Source organism: Oryctolagus cuniculus, chromosome 1 (genome assembly GCF_051225735.1).
Source record: "Oryctolagus cuniculus isolate XC-2025 breed Fujian yellow rabbit chromosome 1, ASM5122573v1, whole genome shotgun sequence".
Taxonomy (NCBI): domain Eukaryota; kingdom Metazoa; phylum Chordata; class Mammalia; order Lagomorpha; family Leporidae; genus Oryctolagus; species Oryctolagus cuniculus.
In genome coordinates, this window is record NC_142867.1 from 230,980,844 (window position 1) to 230,998,161 (window position 17,318).

General features: G+C 57.7%; 2 protein-coding genes across 25 annotated transcripts in view; one reads left to right on the forward strand and one right to left on the reverse strand.

Annotated features, from left to right (window-relative positions):
* Positions 1 to 587, reverse strand: part of ANGPTL2 (angiopoietin like 2) — a 28,452-nt gene extending 27,865 nt beyond the window's left edge. Inside the window, exon 1 of the mRNA XM_051855122.3 lies at positions 173 to 587. The gene's annotated coding sequence lies outside the window, so the exon portion shown is untranslated. The remainder of the gene's footprint in view (positions 1 to 172) is intronic.
* Positions 1 to 17,318, forward strand: part of RALGPS1 (Ral GEF with PH domain and SH3 binding motif 1) — a 264,237-nt gene that overhangs the window by 173,523 nt on the left and 73,396 nt on the right. The window lies entirely within an intron of this gene.

Below are 17,318 nucleotides of genomic sequence, written 5' to 3' on the forward strand. Positions count from 1 at the left end.
CCCTGCCCCGGCAGATGCCGTGCGTGGCTCCGAAGGAGAGCGGGGAGTGAGCCCTTCGGGGAGCCAGCTGCACACACCCCCAGCCAGGGGGAGTCAGGGTCCTGGACCCCGCCGCAGGGCAGCTGCTGCCTCCCGGCCCCCGGCCCTGGCTGCCACGGAGCCGAGCCCTTACCTCGTCCCTCCTGCGTGGCTCCCAGGGGCAGCTCCTCACATGCTCCCCCGTGGCTGTCAGCAGGGCAGCCTGTCCATGGGGTCCTGCGGTGCAGGCTGATGGCCGAGAGCAGCCTTGCCTCACTGGCCTCCCCCAGGCTCCGCCCGGGCCCGAGGAGTCTGCTCCCAGCCTGCGTTCGCTGCCCACGGGACGGGACCGGCGGCCGCCTCAGTGCGCGCTCTGCAGTCCGGGCTCGGGGTCCATCCTCGGGCCGCCTGCTGCAGCCTCACTTGAACTCCCAGCTCCTTTGTGGGGCCTTTCCATGCCGCCAGAGGAAACTGTGATCACAGCCCGGCCCTGGTTGGCTGCGGGCGCTTCTCCCCACCCACCAGTGCAAGAGGATCCCCCAGGCCCCAGAAAGGCTCCGGGCCTCCCCTCGGCCCCAGACAGAGGCGGGCCGCCCGGTGATGTCACAGGAGCTCAGCCCAGCTGGCCCGGCCCCTCCCACCCGCCCGCCTTGGCGGCTTCGGCGGCCCCCTCCTTCCTTGGCACGGGCGGCCTGGCCGACTCCACTCCCCAAAGCCCAGGCAGCTCCCGGCACTGTGCGGAGGCACAGGGCTTCCCCTTTGACTCCGGTAATGGCATTAGATCCGCTCCAGCTGTGCAGCAGCTGCGAGCCACAGGGAGCTGGCTCTCCCCTGGGGTCGACCCCTCCCCGGGCACTGCCCCACGGAGACCCAGCTCAGGGGCGGCTCCGTTCCCACAGTGTGTCCTTGTCGGCTGCCCTTCTCAGAGGCCTCCCTGTCATCTCGAACCCTGGAGGTTGTCAACGGGGAAGCCGGCGGGTTCCCTGTTGTGAGAGCTAGCAGGAGGCGCTGGCTTAGGACAAGGGGACATGCCACTGAGAACAGCCCTGCCACTCCCCACGCCCCAGCCGAGAGGCCTTGACTGAGTCACTGCGTCTCTGGGCACCCCGTGCAGACAGCAGAACAGGAGCTAACTAACACTAGTGCTCGGCCCTAGGGCTGCAGCCAGATTCAGCCAGGACGCTGTGCTGGGGAGCCTCTGCTGTGTGATCCCGTTGGCCCTCCCAGGAGGGTATGCTGGGTCCTACCAGAGTCCTCAGTGGGGAGCCTGCCATGGAGGTGGGGGTCTGGGGTTTCCCAGAGTCAGAGTAGGAAAGGGGGCCGGACCCACACAGCAAGAGTCCCTCAGCATCAAGGGCCCTGCCGGGCTGGTCAGAGGAGGGGACCCAGCGTGCTGCCCCGCCCTGCAGGGATGCTAAGCACACACAGGGGAGGAGCCCTAGGACGTCGGGCTACCCCCGTGCTTGGTCAACAGCATAGGGCACACTGTTAAGGATCCTTTTAACAAAAAGTTCGAGTGTGGACAGTGATGATGCTTGGGTGCAGGGAGGAACTTGGGTAGGCGTCTGCACCTTGGGCACAGTGTGTCAGGGTCTGGTCCCTGGGCAGACAGCCCCACCAGCGCTTCCCCTCCTGTTTGTGGAGGGTGAACGTTTCTTCTTGAGCCCCCTATTCATATGCTTTGATTTTCTCTGTTGGGGCCAGCCCATCTTAGAAGGTGGGCATTTGGGGTTGGCATTGTGGCGCAGCAGGCTAAGCTACCACCTGCAGTGCCAGCATCCCATATGGGCTGTGGTTCGAGTCCCAGCTGCTCCACTTCTGATCCAGCTCTCTGTTTAAGGTCTAGGAAAGCAGTGGAAGATGGCCCAAGTCCTTGGGTCCCTGCCCCCACAGGGGAGACCTGGAAGGAGCTCCTGGCTTTGGATCAGCGCAGCTCTCAGGATGAGGGTTCCAGTGGGGTCGTGGAAGTCTGGGGCCTGGAGAGCAGTGGAAGCATAAGGGGTGGAGCTGACTATGTGTCGTGTCTCTCCTCTGTGTGTGTGTGTGTGCGTGTGTGTGTGTGTATGTATATGCCCATGTGGATGTCTGTTGGGAACCTGCTTGTGGCCAGCTCAGAAGCTGAGGTCCTGTCCTCCGAGAGCTGGTGGTCAGGGGAGGATCTGGCCAGTGGAGCTGCCTGAGCTGGGCTGGGCAGTCAGGCCATGCTCGCTGATGAAGCTGTGTTGGAGCTGGCGCCTGAGGAGGGGAGGAATTAGCAGGTGCAGAGAGTGCGGTCTGGCCGAGAAGAGTGTGTGAAGACCCCGCGGCAGGTGGCTTCTTCAAAGATGGCCCCAGCGACTTCTCCCGGTCTGCCCCCCTCCCTTGAGTCTGGGAGAGTCAGCGACGTGCAGAGGGCGGTGGGAGCAGCACGACCTGGCTCCCGAGGCCGATGGCTGCTGCCACGTTTGCTGGGGCACTCTATTCCGGGGGCCCCAAGCTGGAACCTGAGACGTTGCTATGCAGGGGCCGTGTGTGGAGGAGGCCCCGGCTGATGGCCGACACAGACCCCCAGACGTGGGAGGAAAGATGCCTCTGGTCTGGGTGATTCCAGCCCAGGCCATCGGCTCCTGCCTCTCCACCCCCACCCCACCCAGCTTCTGCGGGGCTCTCAGCTGCAGCGTCTTCCTGTGGGGGCCCAGGCCTGGGGGAGCAGAGGAGCCATCCCACCGCTGCGTATCCAGATTCCTGACCTGCAGAGCTCGCGAGTATAATCGGACGGGTGCTTTTGGCTACTAAACAAGGGGAGGAACTTGCTGCCTAGTGGTAGGAACGGGAAGGTGCCAAGGCAAGGGCCGCTGTTGGGTGCTGCTTAGAGTAGCCCAGAGAGAGGATGAGGCCTGGTTAGAGAGCTGGGTAGGGAGCCCCTAAACGGCTGGAGCAGGACAGTGTGGACTCACTGTCATCTGTAACAAGCCACGTCCATTGTTGAGTGAGACTGGAGTGATGTGAGCCAGGAGCTGGTGAGAGAGGATGGGGGCCGTGGACAATCCCAGGACTGTCCCATCCTCTGGGAGCAGGTGCAGCCCAGGTCCCTTGGTTCCTAAAACAAATTTGTCTTCAGAATGCAAAGGCCGTGGGGAAGGAGCAGCAGCGTGGCCTTGCCCCGCCCGTCTGTGCCCCTCGGCAGCCCGAGGCAGTCGCATACCTGGCTGGGGAGTCTGCGTCCTGCCATCAGATTCTGGTTCTGCCACACAGTGGCACCGGGGCTCACTTTTCTCACCAGACGGGGGTAATGCCAGGATGCACCTCATAGGAGTGATGTGAAGATTCACCAAGATGTGACCCACTAAGTGTGCAACACGCTGGCTAGCATGTGGCTCGGTCAGTGTTGGCCATCACGACTCTTACTGCCTCCCTCGCTGGGCCCTGAGCATTCTGAGGACAGGGGCGTCGTGTGGGGGCCTCATGGAGCCCCCTCTCTGTGTGAGGAGTGAATTTGTGAGTGGCTGGGGAGGGTGAGGAGCCGGGAGTCTCAGACCCAGGTGCAAATCCCAACCCTGCTGCTAACCTTGGGAAGCTTCCCTGCCGAAGGCGCTTGGGCGTTTTGCTCCCTTGCTTGTAAAGAGCAGTGGTACAGTCACCGCTCAGGGTTAGTGTGAGGGTCGAGCGAGACGGCGCCCTGGAGCCCTTGGCACAACACGTGCTGTGCAGCACCCAGCACTTGTGGGAGACGGGTGCTGTTCCGACGCCTCCCCTCTCTCCCCGGAGCGTCTCCATCAGCCTGCACCTGACTCCCGGGTCTCGGATCCTGACTCCTGAGGAGCAGCTTACTTGCCGGGTGGCGGGTGAGGACACAGGAGTCTTTGTTTTCCTCCTGATGGTTTTTTTTTTCCCTTCCACACCCTTCTTACGGTTCTTATCACAATAAAAGATGCGTGATGGTCAGTGATGGCGGGATGCAAGGGCTCTTCATGTACGACACACGTGCCACAGTGGGTGTACGTGGTCACATGTGTTTTCATGTCTCATCACCTCCCTGACACGGCTTTGTTTTTCTGTTGGAAATGTTGGGATGTTGTACTGAGATGCTGAGTGCGTGTGCATGCATGTGTACCTGTAGTGGGGGTACGTGTCACGTATCCCGGAGGGATGTGCCAGGAGGGGCTGACACTGCTGATGTTGCAACCTCCAGTCGCCATCATTTAAAACCTCACATCTCAAATTGACTTTTAACCCCCTCCTGGTACTTTGTAAACGTCTGTCTATTGTCTTCTGACCAGCATGGTGTCTGATAAAAAGTCAACTGCCTTTCTTATCATTGTTCCTGTATACATAATCGATAATTTTTTCTTTTGGCTTCTTTTAAAATTTTTTAAAATTATTATTTTTAACTGATGTAAAAATTCCATGTATCTGTGGGGTACCGTGGAGTGTTCTGATCCACGTATACACTGTATTCTGTTCAAGTCAGTATAATCATATTCATCTTCTCAAATGTTTATCATCAGAGAGAGGGAGACACATAGAGAAAGGTCTTCCATCCACTGGTTCACTCCCCAAATGGCTGCAGTGGCCAGAGCTGGGCCAATCTACAGCCAGGAGCCAGGAGTTTCTCCTGGGTCCTCCATGGATGTGCAGGGGTCCAAGCACTTGGGCCATCCTCCACTGCTTTCCCAGACTATCAGCAGAGAGCTGGGTCTAAAGAGGAGCAGCCAGGACATGAACCTGCCCACAGATGGGTTGCCAGGGTCGCAGATGGAGGCTTAGCCTACTAGGCCACAGTGTTGACCCCAAATACACTGCCTATTTTTTTTTTAAAGACTTCATTTATTTATTTAAAAGGCAGAACAACAGGACTCGGGGTGGGTGGGGTGGGGGAGATAGATAGATATCTTCCATCAGCTGTCTTCCTCCTCAAATGTCCACAACAGCCATGGCTGGGCCAGACTGAAGCCAGGAGTTGGAACTCCATCTGGGCTCCCATGTGGATGGCAGGATGTGCTGCCTTCCAGGGTGCGTTAGGAAGAAGCTGTATCAGAAGCAGAGCATCTGAGATTCAAACCAGCAGTCCAGTGTGGGATGTGGGTGTCCCAAGATCACAATGCCAGTCCCTACTGCCCTACTGCCCATTTTAAAAAGATCACTTGGTTTTTTGCTTAGTTGTTTGAGTTCCTTATAGATTCTGATTGTTACCCCTTGTCAGTTGAGCTGCAGCTCACAGATATTTTCTTCCTGCCGTTCTGTAGCTTGTGTCTGGTCTATTTTGATTGTTCCCTTTGCTATGGGGAAGCTTTTTAGTTGATGAAATACCATTGGTCTGTTCTTGCTTTTGTTTCCTGTGCTCTTTTATTTATTTATTTATTTATTTATTTATTTATTTATTTATTTTTTACTTATTTATTTGACAGGTAGAGTTGTAGACAGTGAGAGAGAGAGACAGAGAGAAAGGTCTTCCTTTTGCAGTTGGTTCACCCTCCAATGGCCGCCGCGGCCGGCGCACCGCGCTGATCCGATGGCAGGAGCCAGGTGCTTCTCCTGGTCTCCCATGGGGTGCAGGGCCCAAGCACTTGGGCCATCCTCCACTGCACTCCCTGGCCACAGCAGAGAGCTGGCCTGGAAGAGGGGCAACCGGGACGGAATCCAGCGCCCCGACCGGGACTAGAACCTGGTGTGCCAGCGCCGCAAGGCGGAGGATTAGCCTATTGAGCTGCGGTGCCCGCCGGGTCATTTCTATTAAATGTCTCTCTATTAATCCTTTCTTCTACAGCATTTACTTGGTTGTTAATTTTTCAAGTCAGCTACTGTGTTTCTTGGTTCTAGGATTTCCACTTGATTTATTTCTTGCAGTTCTGGTTTCTCGTCTGGGATTCCCTATTCATTCATTCATTCATTCATCCTGTCCTTCATTTCCTGAATGTCCTGTGCTTATGAGAGTACCTCAGAAAGTTCAGGAAAATTTTAATTAAAAGCTAAGTCTACATTGGTACAAGATTTTTTTTAATTTATGCAGTTTTTTTCATATTTCATGAACTTGTTGAAGACTCCTTGTATTTGTAATAACCATTTTTTAAAAGATTTATTTATTTGAAAGTCAGAGTCATAGAGAGCGAGGGAGACAGAGAGAGAGAGAGAGAGAAATCTTCCAAGCACTGGTTCACTCCCCAGATGACTGCAACAGCCATGGGTGGGCAGGCTGAAGCCAGGAGCTTCTTCCTGGTCTCCTACATGGATGGCAGGGGCCCAAGGACTTGGACTACCATTGCTGCTTTTCCCAGGTCATTAGCAGGGAGCTAGAATGGAAGTGGAGCAGCCGGGACATGAACCGGTGCCCATATGGGATGCCAGCGTCACAGGTGGCGGCTTAACCTGCTCTACCACAACACCTGCCCCATATCAAGCATTTTTAAATCCTTGTCTGCTAATTCCACCATCCGGGTCATCAGTGGGTCTGATTTTATTGAGTTTTTTCCTCTTGACTATGAGTCCCATGTTTCTGCTTCTCCACCTGTGTTCTGTAACTTCTCCCTGGGTCGGGGACACTGCTGGTGAGGAGACTATTTCACTGTCTTCCTCTGGTGAAGGCTGGGTTCTTCCCAGCAGGCAGCCAGTTAGACGACTTGGCTTCTAGACTTCATTAGGTGGTTTTCGTTTGGTTTTGTCCATGGTTGCAGGGCGTACCCCATGGTCATCGGCTTAACTTGCAAGGCACTGGCTTTCTGGAGTTAAATCCAAAGCCTGAAGTGTTTACTAAGCTGCTTTAGCTTGGAAGGACTTGAACTCCAAACTCCATCTTCTGGGCGACCGCTGAGCTGTCTTCCTCCCGGCTTTCGCGCCTCCTCCGACACCTCTGCAATGCCAGGGTTAGCTGAGGACCCGCAGGGCACGGGCGCCGTGATGCTGGGACTTCCCCTTCTGCTCTCTCCTTTCCGACACGCCCCATCCCCTTCACATCCACCCTGGAAGTCCAGCCCCGTCCCGGGCTCCGCCGAGCGGGTCTCTGCCGCCTTCTGTTTCTGTTCTGTTTTCCTGCGTTTTACCTTGAACCGGAAGCGCCCTTGTGTGCTTCCCTGCTTCCAAGGACCCCGTCTCCGCCGGTTTCCCTGCTGTTCTCCAGTGCTGTCAGCAGGTTTCTTCCCCTGCAGTATTCTGAGTTCATCGCTGTTGTTGACCGGAGAGCCAGTGCTGTCCGATCCACTCCTCTGTGTCAGGAACTGGGACTTCCCACTTCCCAGTGGAACCTGTCTACCCTCCCTGCTGCTCCTGTCTGCTGCTGTAGCTGTGGCTGCCATCAGCGTAGTTCTTAATGCAGGATCCACTCTCCCGTGGGCATTGTCAGTGAGATGCCAGCCCCTGGGGCTCATCGCAGTGTGGCCGGCCGGGCACTGGGAGCTGAGGCTGTGCCGTCCTCACGAGCCTTGCTGGAGCACTGGATACAGCCGCTGTGGTATGCCGGGCGTTGAGCTCAGCGTCTGATGGCTGTCATTCCGTTCTCTCCTCCCAGAGCCCAGGAGGGGGCGGGGGGGGGGGGGCTGTCCCTGTCCTGTTCTACTTGCGAGGAGGCTGGAGCTTAGCGTGTGAACTTCCTTCCCCCCAGTCCACCTAGCTGGGAAGTTAGTGGGACTAGGCTTTTAGCCGTGGGTTTTGTCCTGAAAACGGATTGCATTTCTTCTGTTCTAGCACCCTTTCCTTGTTGTCAGATCTCTGGCATCAGGAGGCGTTGTGCAGGCGATGGGATGGCAGGGTTTCTGGGTAAGCCTTCGCCTCCCCGGACCGTGGCGCCCTTTACGGCCGGTGACTGGTGGGGTTTGCGGGAGTGTGGCCGTGTAAGTCTCAGCTGCAGCAAGGTTGGCCCATGGCTGAGAGACAAAAAGGCAAAAGGCCTTCCTCTCCCGGTCAGCTGACCCTGGAAGGGCCTGCGGGAGTGTCCGGTCAGCGTCAGGAAGCCCGCGGAGCTGCCAGGCGCCTCTGTCCACCCAGATGTAACAAACAGCTGCTCCCGGCTAAGAGCGTGCCAGCAGGTCCCCTCCTCTCCTGGAGGCGTGCAGCGCGGTCCTGTGACCCGCGGCCCGTGCCAGACCTGGGGCGGGTGGGGGGAGAGTGTTCTTGGCTGTGGCAAGGAGAAGGTAGGAGACTCGTGTCTGTGGGAGGTTCGAAGGCTGTAGTGCTGTCCAGTGTTGCAAAGGACACCGGGGACCACAGGAAGCCCCTGGGGGACTCTGTGTCTGTGAAACAGTAGCCAGACAAGCCGATCCGGAAGTTGAGACAGGGTGTGTGCTCGGTGGCAAGGCCGCTGCGAAAGACCCTTGTGAATGTCCTGTGTCATCCCCTCTGAAGACAGAGTCCAGACAGCACGCCTCCTCCAGTATGGACATCAGCTACCAGCCAGACACATCTGTTACTCAGTCAGCAAACATTAGGGCGTGTCCACAAGTCTGTGATGGAAATGGGATTAAAAGACAGCCTATTTTGGTGCAAAAAAAATTTTTTTTGAGGGGCTGGCATTGTTACGTAGCAGGTAAAGCCACTGACTGAGACACTGGCATCCCACTTCCGATCCGGATCCCAGCTAATGTGCCTGGGAAAAGCAGGTGGCCCTGAACTCACATGGGAGACCTGAATGAAGGACCGGGCTCCTGGCTTTCACCTGGCCCAGTCCCACCTGTGGCACCCATCTGGGGAGTGAACCAGTGGATGAAAGACCTCTCTCTCTGTCTCTCCTTCTCCCTCTGTAACCCTTTCAAATACATCTTTAAAAAAAATTGAAATTTCATGCTTGGAAAATTCATTCTGTGAAAATATTGTTGGATTTAAACTTTTTTGCATAAAAGTAAATTGCTTTTAATTCCATTATTTTCCATGACTTTTTTTTTTTAAAGATTTTATTTGTTTATTTGAGAGGTAGAGTTACAGAGAATAAGAGGAAGAGACAGAGAGAAAGGTCTTCCGTCCATTGGTTCACTCCCCAAATGGCTGCAACGGCCGGAGCTGCGTCAATCCAAAGCCAGGAGCCAGGTGCTTCCTCCCAGTCTCCCACGCGGGTGCAGGGGCCCAAGCACTTGGGCCATCTTCCACTGCTTTCCCAGGCCATAGCAGAGAGCTGGATGGGAAGAGGAGCAGCCGGGACTAGAACCGGTGCCCCTATGGGATGCCGGCACTGCAGGCAGAGGATTAACCTGCTAAGGCACCAGCCCCTTCCATGACATTTCGAAGCACCCTCATGTTTATTAATCCCCATTTGAGCACAAGGGCCGTTTGCCCAGAGCTGTTTGCAGCCACTCTTCAGCTGGCTTTCCCTGGATCTTCTTGCAGTATTTTAAGGCACTCTGCTCTGGCCTCTTGCTATCTGGCTCCTGCTGTGGCTGATGCTGGGGGCCTGGCCCCAAGGGGGGACTGTGGAGCTGCAAGACCAGAGCTTTGACTGCTGCCTGCCAGTTCTCCTTGTTTCTGCATAACAAAAACTTCACAGACATTCCCCAAAGCTGTTGCCCAGCATACTGGGTTTTGTTTGTTTGTTTGTTTTCTTTTTAGTACTGTTGCTTCTGGAACATGGGACCTTTGTCCCAGTCAGGAGACAAGGAGCTGAGGACAGCACTGTGGTCAGTGGGGAGGGAGCCCAGCCCCCCTCTGCAGATACCTGCCGGCCCAGCAGTGCCGCCCTGTTTATCTTTCCTGGGACCTGGGAGGCAGCTAAGCAGATAATGAGGCTTCTGGCAAAAGACTGATAACTGGGAGCTTCCCAGGAATGAGACTGGGCGGGGTCACAGGGCTGGGATTGGGGGCCTAGGGAGCACCCACATAGAGGCAGCAGGGCATAAAAGCAGTGGGTGCAGGAGGCTTGCCTCAGCCCCGCCAGCCTCCAGACCACCCCAGGGCCCTCCCTGCCCCTTCTCTGGGTGGTGCTCGCCACGTCCTAGCTCTGAGGCCCTGAGCCCCTGGAGGGCAGCATCAGGCTCACCCTCTGTGCCGGATCCGCCCCGTGTGCCGCCCAGCTGCACCCCGGCCCCCTGTGCCCCCGTGGTTGCCCTTGCCTTGCCACTGCAGGCATCTGCGGGAAATGAGAGGGGAGAGAGAGGGCAGGGGCATCGCCAGCACCTCCCTCCAGGGTCATGGCCGTCTTCCACCTCCACCACTGTGAGATTGAAAGCTGGAGATGGTGTTATCCCCTGCCCGGGGTGGCTGGGAGGAGTAGTGAGTCTGTCGAGGTGGAGGTGGGAGGTGCACTCTAGGGCCGTGTCTGGGACACAGTGACTGCTCACTGAATGCCGTTGGCACTCTCTCCTTGGTAATTTAGAGCCCCACAATCTGAGGTCGAGTGGAGGTCATCAGTCACTTTGTATCGCTCTAGAACCCTTCTCTTTGGTTCCCCCCCACCAACAACTTTTTTTTTTTTTTTTTTTTACAGTCAGAGTTAGACAGTGAGAGAGAGACAGAGAAAGGTCTTCCTTTCCGTTGGTTCACCCCCCAAAATGGCTGCTATGGCCGGTGTGCTGCGGCTGGTGTGCTGCACCGATCCAAAGCCAGGAGCCAGGTGCTTCTCCTGGTCTCCCATGGGGTGCAGGGCCCAAGCACCTGGGCCATCCTCCACTGCACTCCCGGCCACAGCAGAGAGCTGGCCTGGAAGAGGAGCAACCAGGACAGAATTCCGGCGCCCCGACCAGGACTAGAACCCGGGGTGCCAGCACCGCAGGCAGAGGATTAACCAAGTGAGCCGCGGCGCCGGCCAAACTTTTATTTTATAAGATTTAATTTTTTTTTTTTTTGGCAACTTCACGACTTTTATTTGTGGTGCCTGTGCTTTGTCTCGAAAATACCTTCTCCCCCTGCCCCAGGCGAGAGCGGGGAAGATTTAATTATTTATTTGAAAGGCAGAGAGAGATCTTCCACTCCCCAGATGGCCTTACCAGTTGGGGTGGGGTCAGGCTGAAGCCAGGAACTCCACACAGGTCTCCCAAGTGGGTGGCAGGGTCCCAAGCACGTAGGCCATCGTCCGCTGCCTCCCCAGCTGTATTAGCAGGGAGCTGGCTTGGAAGTGGAGTAGCTGGGACTGGAAACTGCTCACGTGGGATGCTGGTGTCGCAGACTGCGGCTGACCCCACTGTGCCGTGACGCTGGAACCTGGCTTTCCCTCCTGGTTTGCATGCCTGTCACCGTCCCTGCACCCCCACCACTCAGCCTTACCCCACCCTCATCCGCAGCCAGCCCTTCCGCTTGCCTGCAGCTTTTCACCGGGTGGGAAGTGGGCTGCAGAATGGCAGTGCCCACCCACACACCCCCAAAAACCGTTTGTACCATTTCCCAGGCACTCACTGCTCCTCCCAGCAGCCTGTGGGGCAGGCCTTTGTTATCTCCCCATCTGCAGATGCGGAAGCTGAGGCTCGAGTTAACTGCCCTGTCCAGGGTGACACAGGAGGCCTGTGTTGGACCTGGGTGCCTGATGGCACCCTGGGGCCTTCCCTCAACCTGGTGAGAATCCACTTCTGGGATGGAGAGACCTCAACTCTCCAGGCGCCGGGGACCACGGCATCGCAGAGCATTGACTGACAAGCTGCAAGGTTGTCTCTGTAAGCGTGCGATGTCGTGAAGCTGTGTGGCGGTCCTTACTAAGCTTCTGCACGCACGGGCACCCTGGCCTCTGTGCACCTTGGCGACTCTTGTCCCGAGCACACGGAGTGGACTGCAGGCTGTCTGCGGGAGGGCACGGCTGATGGCCCGCAAAGCCCAGGCAGCTGTGTCTACTGCTGTTTTTCCCAGCTTTTCCCTCTCCAGCAGCCAACACCTTCCCTTCCCAGCCCTTTGCCCCTCTCCTGATTGGTTGCTTCTCACCCGCGGGGGTCCCAGAAATCTGACAAAGCTGTCGGAGAGTGAGAGCGGCCGGGCAGCGACCCGGCGTGAAAGGCTCCCCCATGAGGGACGCCCCTGACGCTCAGTGTCTGCACATCATTGCGTCCACTGTGGGCCCTGCGAGGCCTCGAGGCCGCAAGATCACTGCTGTTCCCTGTTGTGCTCACTGTGTGCCCGGCGCGGAGGGAGGCCGTCTGTAGGGGTTAGTTAGTTCGCTGAATCCTCAAAGCGGCAAGGGTGAACCGGTGCTGTGGCACAGCGGGTGGAGCCGCCGCCTGCACTGCCAGCATCCCATATGGGCGCCAGTTCCAGTCCTGGCTGCCCCACTTCCGATCCAGCTTCCTGCTAGTGATCCTGGGAAAGCAGTGGAGAATGGCCCACGTGATTGGGCCCCTGCACCCACGTGGGAGATCTGGAAGAAGCTCCTGGTTCCTGGCTTTGGATCGGCCCAGCTCCAGCCATTGTGGCCATTTGGGGAGCAAACCAGTGGATGTAAGATCACTCTGTCTCTGTCTCTCCCTCTCTCTGTGTCTCTGTAACTCTGCCTTTTGAATAAATAAATAAGTAAATCTTTAAGAAAGAAAAAGAAAAGCAGCAAGGTGTTATCACTGTCCTCCGTCCTAACTGATGAGGCTGCTCTGGCTGAGAGAGGCTGGGGAGGCGGCATCCATTCAGCCAGTAGGCGTGAGGCCAGGATTTGGCTCTGGGCTTGCTGGACTCCAGCTCTCCATCCAGGATGATGCTGTTCGTGCCGAGTGAGTGTGAAGGTTCGCTGAGGTGTTGCGTGCCTGACCCAGCATCGGGTCCCTTGTGTTCATGGCTGCAGCCCGTCCCAGGTCAGTGGCACCCAGATTCAGGGCTTCAGACACTACCCGGGCTCACTGGAGCGCCGTTGGCCGGGCCCCGCCCACAGCTTCTCGTTCAATCGGTCTGGCGTGCCCAGGACGTTGCACTCAGGGCCACGTGAGGCCCACCGTGTGGGAGCTGCAGCACGTGCCGCTCCAGTATCCAGCACAGGAAGTGCCATTCGGCTTTTCCCAGCCTGTCCCTGGGAGCTGGGATTCATCCTCTGTCCTTGTGTGGCTGACCCTGTGGAAGTGGGCACTTCTCAGCTGGGCACCAGGGTCCTCTCCACCAATGTCACCGACGCGCCCTGGATTTCCGACTGCTTACACATTACAGGACAGGAGATAGGTGTGTAAGAAGGGCGATGCATTCTTTTGCAGAAATTACATCTGTAAATTGTCTAAAAGCAACAACAAAAAACCACCACCACCACCACCCCGCCCCCAGGTCACAGTATGGTGTGTGGGTCCCTGGTGCCCGGCACAGGGCCTGACGCACATGCACGGTGCTGTTGGGTGGATAAGGGCCTGGTGGCCCAGTGGCAGTGCGGGCGCATGAGTCCTGTATTTGCCTTCGGTGTCCTGTGGCCAGTGCAGAGTGTGGGCTCACGTCCCGGCCTGTGCTCAGACTCAGGCTGCCTCTCTACGCTTCAGCGTCCTCCTCTATGAAGCGGGACTTAAAAGCGCTTTCACCTCACAGAGACCTGGTGACCACAGAAGACAGCCGTGGGCCAGGTCCCTAACCGTGTGGCCGGCGCACGGTGTGCACTGACTCTGTTTCCCTCCCATCCACAGAGGGGCCTGTGGGGAGAGTAGCTTGACCCCAGGAGGAGCTGGGCACAGGAAGAGCTCGACACCCAGGCAGGCAGGGTCAGCTGTGCTGCGGGGGTCCTGCCTGGCCACACGTGGGTGCCCTCAGCCTTCAGCTGTGTGGTACAGACCCAGCTGCCTCTGATTGCCGTCCCGAGCTCAGGAGGTGACTCAGGGGTGACGTCTCCCCCTCTGCAGAGCCAACTTTGCCCGCAAACGTCACCCCCTTTCTTCTAGCTGCCGGGCTGGGGCTGTGTTGGGTGCGGTGGACCCAGGAGGGATGAGCTCCTGCCCTGCCACCCGCCTGTCCCTGCCTGCCCTCACCTTCCTTCCTGTGCCAGGCCCTCCCTGGGCAGCCCCGGGCCTTGGCACTATCAGAGAGGCTCCCAGCACCTCGAAATCCACCCTGAGGGGACCCCCCACCCCCTCGAGCGTCCTGGTTTCCATGTGTGCAGAAGCGTTTGGTAAACAGAATGCTTTAGCAGTGACTTGCTGGAAGGGGCAAGTCCCAGCTGACGCCCCAGACGCTCAGCCTATTTTGGGCCCGGTCTCTCCCCCACTGAGGTTGTGGTCAGAGTGTCATCTGGGGCGCCCAGCACCCGCTGCAGGGCTCAGAGGGACGACAGAGCTGGTTCCAAGCCCCCTTCCTGCTTGAGCCTGGACCCAGCCGGGTCCCCTCCCCTGCCCCCTGCGCGGCAGAGCTGGGACCTGGTAGCCTCTGATATCTCTTGTTCCACGCCCCCCGTGAATGCTGTGATTCAGCACACGGAGGAGCTTCACTTAAGAAAGCAAGCATTCACGGCCGCCGTCCAGCGCCAATAGGCGCCAGGAGACAGCTGCCGGCTCCTGCCTGCCCGCCCGCCGGGGCTGGGCGGGCCGCCCACCCCCCACCCATGGTGGGGTCTCTCTTCCTTGCTGTTTCTTTCTTTCTTTTTTTTTTTAAGACCCGCGGTCTCTTGTGGTTGCTGGACTAACTGCAACTTAAATCTGGATTCAGAACACTGTACTAATAAGCAGAAGATAAGTAGAATCCTGGCGCTAAAAGAGCACCACTCATTCAACAAGAAGCCACGTGCAGGGTCTGCCAGGTGCCTGGCGCCGTGCTAGGCTCTTCTGCAGGCTGGAAGCAGCCCAGAGCACAGTGAGCTGCAGCCTGGACCCCCGTCCCCCTCCCCAGGAGCCCTTTCCTTACCTTTGCTTGGCCCCAGGGTCTGGGGACACCTGTCAGTAGCAACAGCAGCTGTGTGCCCCACGAGGCTGCTGGTTATGCTGTGTCAGAGACGGTGTGCAGCCCTTCCTCGCCTCCCTCCCCCCTGCCCGTGGCTCTTCCTTCTCAACTCCATCATACAGATGAGGAAGCCGAGCACCGGAAAAGTCAGAAGTCTGGCCCAGGACCTCAGAGCCTGGTCCTGTTTCCACATCGCACTCGGATCGTCCTCCCTCCCTCCCTCCCTCCCTCCCTCTCTCTCTCTCTTTCTTTCTTATTTATTTATTTATTTGAAAGTCAGAGTTACAGAGAGGCAGAGGCAGAGAGAGAGAAGTCTTTTATCCACTGGTTCACTTCCCAAATGATCACAACAGCCAGAGCTGGGCCAGGCTAAAGCCAGGAGCCAGGAGCCAGGAGCTTCTTCCAGGTCTCCCACGTGGGAGCAGGGGCCCAAGCACTTGGGCCATCCTCTGCTGCTTTCCCAGGTGCATTCGCAGGGAGCTGGATCGATCGGAAGTGGAGCAGCCTGGATTCGAACCAGCGCCCATATGGGATACTGGTGCCACAGGTGGCAGCTTAACCCACTACGCCATGGTGCTGGCCCCTAGATCTTCATTTCTTTACCGTTACAATATATACCATCTTGGTGGAACACGCTCCTTATGTCAAGGTCAAATAATTGTCCTGACCCTTTCTTGTGAAAAGCCTGTAGCCAGCTGTGCTGAACATGAGAGTATTACATCATGCTGGTCACAACAAAACCAAGTGGTAGTTACTGCCCAGCCCTGTGCCGGGCTCCCTCTCCATCCCCAAGATGGGTGCTGTGCAGGAGAGAGGGTCCTTGGGCTTGTAGCAGGTGTGGTACTGAAATGAAACAGGCGCATCTCCCACAGGGCGCCTTGGCCTCCACTACTTCAGGGCTCATGAGGGAGCCCCCTAGGGCTGAGAATAGGGGGCCAAGTCCTTTCAGTCCCCTTCCCTCTCTGGAGAGGAGGAGGAGGAGGAGGAGGAGTGACTTGCTGGGGTAGTCTGGTGCAGATACTTTTGAAGGAGGGAGCCTGCAGAGTCCAAGATTTGAGAGGACAAGGACGTTTGGAATGAGGTGGGCTCCATCCTCCCGTTCCAGTTCTCTGTGGCCCTTGCTGGATGGCGAGAACCATCCCAGAAGTTACTGTGGCTGGGTGTGAAGGGGCATAGAGGCTGCTAGAGGGGCGGGGGCTGCAGCTACACTGGCTGCCCTGCACCAGGCAGTGGGACACCCACCCAGACAAGGGGCGAGGGACCTATGCCCCATGCAGCGGGGGACAGAGACGTGGCTGCCCTTCGGCAACGGAGGGGTCAGGACAAAGCTGGAAATGCGGGCCCTGGAGAGCCAGATCGCCACCAGCTGGCCAGCTGCATTGGAGGGAACCAGATGAGACTGGGGGCCCTCCCCATCACTCACAGGCAACCCTTGTGTGAGCAGATCTCGCTTGAGAGAGGGGCCTCAGCCAGGGTCTGCCAGAGTGTGATGGGGTTAGATAAGACAAAGGAGGACTTGGAGAGGAGCAGGACCCTCCCTCTCACCTCCTCACAGCTCCCACAGATAGCTGGGGGTCAACAGGAACAGGAAGAAAGCAGAGCAGAGAAGAACATTGAACTAAGTTCAAGTCAAGTTTTCAAATAAACAAAACCAAATCGGAAATCTGGAAATTAGGCGGTTCTAATAACGGAAAGTGACGGCGAAGCTATGGACTCTGGCCAGAGGTTTGCTCAGGGACCTGCTGCCCAAAACTGGGAAAGGGGGTGACCCCAGTGCAGGGGGAGTGGGTGTGGGGGGAGTGAAACATTTCGCGTGTGTAGCTTGGTGGATGTGGACTGCTCAGGACATGAGGGATGACCTCGGTCACCTGCGTGACCTCACCTGCCCAGGGGTGCCCAGGAGCCTGCGCTCAGGGCGTGGGAGAGGTGCAGGAACGCCCTGAGCTCCAGCCGGCTGCTGGCCAGAGGGGCATCCAAATGCGATAAGCCCGCCGCCTGTGCCAGCCAGGGAGGCCAAGGCTGTGTGGGCGAGTTGGTGAGGCAGGGGAGTGGCAAAGGCGAAAGCAGGAGCCAGGGACCCGGTGAGCAAGGCTTTGGTTTCTGAGCGCCTGCCTCCTCCCAGCTTCCGCAGGCTTCCCTTGCACTCTCTCACACTTTGCGCACACAGCTGCGGGCCGAATTCAAACATGGGGGGCTGTCGGGGAGCTCTTCAGTCTCTGCGAGCCGCATTGTCCCCGACTGTGGGACTGGGGGAGGCTTGTCAGAGGGGGCATAGGGTATGGAGCTTGGCCCAGCCCCCCACAGCTAGCCTCACCTGTGAGCCCCACCACGCCAGCGCCTCCAGCATCTGCTGCCAGTGATGCATAGCAGCTGGTACAGCCGCTGGGGAGATGCCTTCATCCCAGGGTCACGGCTGGGGCTCAGGTCTGCCTCTACATCCAGGCTTTTTCCTGCCCTGGCTGACAGAGTGCTTGGCTGTGGCCTGGGCTGGTTCCCACCGGCACCGGCGCCCGTCCTCCTTGTGTTCCTCCTGGCAGGGAAGAAGCAGGCACGGACGCGGTGGTCCTGGGAGGGAGGGATTTCTACCGCAGCTTGGG